Source organism: Pieris napi, chromosome 18 (genome assembly GCF_905475465.1).
Source record: "Pieris napi chromosome 18, ilPieNapi1.2, whole genome shotgun sequence".
In the NCBI taxonomy this organism is placed as follows: Eukaryota; Metazoa; Arthropoda; class Insecta; order Lepidoptera; family Pieridae; genus Pieris; species Pieris napi.
This window is the reverse complement of record NC_062251.1, coordinates 10,397,047-10,402,046: the sequence shown is the minus strand read 5'-3', so window position 1 is coordinate 10,402,046 and position 5,000 is coordinate 10,397,047. Positions and strand designations below refer to the sequence as shown.

The window sequence follows — 5,000 nt, the reverse complement described above, 5'->3', positions numbered from 1 at the left end:
CGCGCTTACTAGGAATTCCTCGTTTATGGGGGATAATTGCAAACCCCAATCCCCAGCACGAAGGAGTTTCAACGGGTTGCCCGGGCCTCTAGGCCAGGGAGAACATGTTGATTCCTTCAGTGTAGCGCGCGTGCGGCCCAGGACATCTAAGGGCATCACAGACCTGTTATTGCTCAATCTCGTGCGGCTCGAAGCCGCCGGTCCCTCTAAGAAGAATTTTAATACGTCGCCAGTGAGTTGCGCTCCCCGAGAGTCGCGCACACCTTGAATGACGACGCCTATTTAGCAGGCTAGAGTCTCGTTCGTTACCGGAATTAACCAGACAAATCGCTCCACCAACTAAGAACGGCCATGCACCACCACCCACCGAATCAAGAAAGAGCTGTTAATCTGTCAATCCTTCCGGTGTCCGGGCCTGGTGAGATTTCCCGTGTTGAGTCAAATTAAGCCGCAGGCTCCACTCCTGGTGGTGCCCTTCCGTCAATTCCTTTAAGTTTCAGCTTTGCAACCATACTCCCCCCGGAGTCCAAAATCTTTGGTTTCCCGGAAGCTGCCCGCCGAGCCATTGTAGTAACGTCGGCGGATCGCTAGATGACATATTTACGGTTAGAACTAGGGCGGTATCTAATCGCCTTCGAACCTCTAACTTTCGTTCTTGATTGATGAAAACACCTTTGGCAAATGCTTTCGCTGATGTTCGTCTTGCGACGATCCAAGAATTTCACCTCTAACGTCGCAATACGAATGCCCCCAGTTATCCCTATTAATCATTACCTCGGAGTTCTGAAAACCAACAAAATAGAACCGAGATCATATTCTATTATTCCATGCACGAAATATTCAAGCGGCATTTTGAGCCCGCTTTGAGCACTCTAATTTGTTCAAAGTAAAATTGTCGGCCCACCTCGACACTCACTGAAGAGCACCGCGATAGGATTTTGATATTGAACCGGCGTTTTACCGCCGGCTCACCGACGATATGCTCCGCAGACGTGTCAGTATCACCGCGGATGCGGTGCACCGACAGCGCGGCGCACAAATGCAACTACGAGCTTTTTAACCGCAACAATTTTAGTATACGCTATTGGAGCTGGAATTACCGCGGCTGCTGGCACCAGACTTGCCCTCCAATTGTTCCTCGTTAAAATATTTAAAGTGTACTCATTCCGATTACGAGGCCTCGTAAGAGTCCCGTATCGTTATTTTTCGTCACTACCTCCCCGTGCCGGGAGTGGGTAATTTGCGCGCCTGCTGCCTTCCTTGGATGTGGTAGCCGTTTCTCAGGCTCCCTCTCCGGAATCGAACCCTGATTCCCCGTTACCCGTGACAACCATGGTAGTCGCAGAAACTACCATCGAAAGTTGATAAGGCAGACATTTGAAAGATGCGTCGCCGGTACTGGACCGTGCGATCGGCAAAAGTTATCCAGATTCATCAAAATTAACGACTTCGGACGCTAGGCCCTCCGCCGATTGGTTTTGATCTAATAAAAGCACTCATCCCATCACTGGTCAGAGTTCTGATTGCATGTATTAGCTCTAGAATTACCACAGTTATCCAAGTAACTGAGTAAGATCTAAGGAACCAAAACTGATATATTGAGCCATTCGCGGTATCGCCTTAATACGGCTTGCACTGAGACATGCATGGCTTAATCTTTGAGACAAGCATATAACTACTGGCAGGATCAACCAGGGAGCTGCTTACGCAAACGACTCGCCTACACCGCGAAACGCGGCTTCGGCGGGCCGTAGCTCGGCGGCGTCGAGACGCGCTCGCGCGCGTTACTCGACACGCGTGAACGTAACGCGTCGAATTTTCAAACGACGCGACGTTCGCGCTTCAATTCGATAGACAGACTCTGACCGGTCTACGAGCGGCCGTCCCGTCACGATCTCGCAACGAGGTGATGTACAACGATGCTCGACCACTGTGAGGGACATAAAACTGCATCAAACACGACCGCGATCTCTCGCGTATCGATATTTTGACAGTTTGAAAATTGAACATTCATCTAAACGCAACTTCTCAATTTTTATTTAATACGTTATTGTAACATATTAAAACTCGGCTGGCATTACACGCACTAGATACGATCAACGCCCGGAGCTTGAGGGACAAATTCCAACACGACGCTGCGCACACCGTTTCGACGATGGGCGCGTATGCGTCCTCTTTTATACATTTTTCCATAAACGGTCGCCGTAGCGACCGCGCACGTGTCGAACACGCTCGGCGCCCTGCGTTGAGGTGTGCCTTGAAGCGTATTCTTTTACAATCACAGATAACACCGGCGAGACAGTCGCAAGCAAATCTTGAGCGATTTTTGCTAATGTCACCATCCGGTCTGCGAACGCGGTGAATATAATATACAATGTAAATTGTAACTATATATATATATATATCATTTAACGATGATGCGTGATTTACTACAAGTGAGGATATCCTCTAGCAACCGAAACTCTGTCCGTCCGCGTGTGTGCGCATTTTAAATAAATAATATTTTATAAATACTATTAATAAATACACAACACACAAGCAAAACCAACAAAAGTCCGATGTGACGATATTTCTCTCTCGACACAAAACGCACATCAACGTGAACCGTACGGCGCAGTGCGCTCGACGGTTTCGCTCCACATATATACCGAGAGCAATTATCCACGTCGGCATTGGAACGGGCGCGGCGCGCGACCGCCGAATGTTTCTCGTAGAGCGTTGAGAGTCACTTTTCATTTTATTATTGATGTGTACATATTATGTAATGTAAATAAATTAATTAATGCATGTGTGTATGTGTGCAATTTTTTTGGTTTATTATTTTTATTATTATATAATATTGTTTATTTATATTTTATTAATATTGTTATTATTTTTATAGATATTAGTTAGTGAACTAAATTCATTGGTGGGATATTTATTAGCGATATAAAAGCGATTTAAAATAATATTAAATGAAATAATAAATAATAATATACTTATATGTATACATAGCACCGGTCGGGTTTCTAGTACAACGCAGGCCGTCGTCGGCCGTTCGAGTCGCTGAGTGCATTAATGTTTCTCGTTGAGCGTTGAGAGTCACTTTTCATTTTATTATTGATGTGTACATAATATTATGTGTAATGTAAATAAAAAAAATAGTAAATGCATGTGTGTATGTGTGCAATTTTTTTGGTTTATTATTTTTATTATTATATAATATTGTTTATTTATATTTTATTATTATTATTATTATAGATATTAGTTAGTGAATTAAATTCATTGGTGGGATATTTATTAGCGATTTAAAATAATATTAAATGAAATAATATATAATAATATACTTAGTTACGTACACACATAGCACCGGTCGGGTTTCTAGTACAACGTGCGCGCGCGCACCGGAGGCCGTCGTCGGTCGTTCGATGCACTGAGCGCTTTAATGTTTCTCGTACAAGGTCCCTCTAATGTTTCATTGTCAATTGAAGTAAAATATGATCGTGAATCGTTATCATTACCTAGTGATATTATTATTTTCACTAGAATCATTCGTAGGATATTTATTAGCGATATAAAAGATAGATTTAAAATAATATTAAATGAAATAATAAATAATAATAATATACTTATATGTATACATAGCACCGGTCGGGTTTCTAGTACAACGCTGGCCGTCGTCGGCCGTTCGAGTCGCTGAGTGCATTAATGTTTCTCGTAGAGCGTTGAGAGTCACTTTTCATTTTATTATTGATGTGTACATATTATGTAATGTAAATAAATAAATTAATGCATGTGTGCGTGTGTGTGTGTGCAATTTCTTTTGTTTATTATTTTTATTATTATACAATATTATTTATATTTTATTAATATTGTTATTATTTTTATAGATATTAGTTAGTGAACTAAATTCATTGGTGGGATATTTATTAGCGATATAAAAGATAGATTTAAAATAATATTAAATGAAATAATAAATAATAATAATATACTTATATGTATACATAGCACCGGTCGGGTTTCTAGTACAACGCTGGCCGTCGTCGGCCGTTCGAGTCGCTGAGTGCATTAATGTTTCTCGTTGAGCGTTGAGAGTCACTTTTCATTTTATTATTGATGTGTACATAATATTATGTGTAATGTAAATAAAAAAAATAGTAAATGCATGTGTGTATGTGTGCAATTTTTTTGGTTTATTATTTTTATTATTATATAATATTGTTTATTTATATTTTATTATTATTATTATTATTATAGATATTAGTTAGTGAACTAAATTCATTGGTGGGATATTTATTAGCGATTTAAAATAATATTAAATGAAATAATAAATAATAATATACTTAGTTACGTACACACATAGCACCGGTCGGGTTTCTAGTACAACGTGCGCGCGCGCACCGGAGGCCGTCGTCGGTCGTTCGATGCACTGAGCGCTTTAATGTTTCTCGTACAAGGTCCCTCTAATGTTTCTAGTACAACGCAGGCCGTCGTCGGCCGTTCGAGTCGCTGAGCGCATTAATGTTTCTCGTACAAGGTCGCTCTAATATTTCATTGGCAATTGAAATAAATGATCGTGTATCGTTTATTTGCAAAGAAAGCGGTATTTGTCGTAATGTCAAAAATCGAATATCTAAAATAAATGTTACATTAATTATAATTTATAACTAATAATAATAAATAATAAACATTAACTGTAAAATGTAAAGAATCATCGCACATAATATGAGCCCTTTAGCTTTTGCCGCTTAGATTCAAATCGAGGAGCTCGAGGTTCAGATAAGTCAAGTTAGTTTTCTGTTAATCCAGCGTCGCAACCAACCTTTTTTACAATTAAGCCCAGATAATATAACATAATATTATCCATACAACAAACGCCGCCACCACAAACACGTGTTATAGTGGCACGACATATTATTTTATATGTATGCTTGTTCATTTATTTATTTTCGTTAAATAACTAATTTAAACAGTCAAACTTAATAATATGTTCACCTATTCTATCTACCACATTCTACATA

The 5,000-nt window shown here is 40.0% G+C and overlaps 1 non-coding gene across 1 annotated transcript in view; it reads right to left on the bottom strand.

The window, feature by feature from the left end:
* The window catches only part of LOC125058965, a 1,906-nt gene extending 208 nt beyond the window's left edge, over positions 1-1,698 (bottom strand). Inside the window, exon 1 of the ribosomal RNA XR_007118577.1 lies at positions 1-1,698. This exon is cut by the window's left edge and continues 208 nt beyond it. This is a non-coding gene — a ribosomal RNA (small subunit ribosomal RNA).
* Between the last annotated feature and the right edge of the window lie 3,302 nt (positions 1,699-5,000).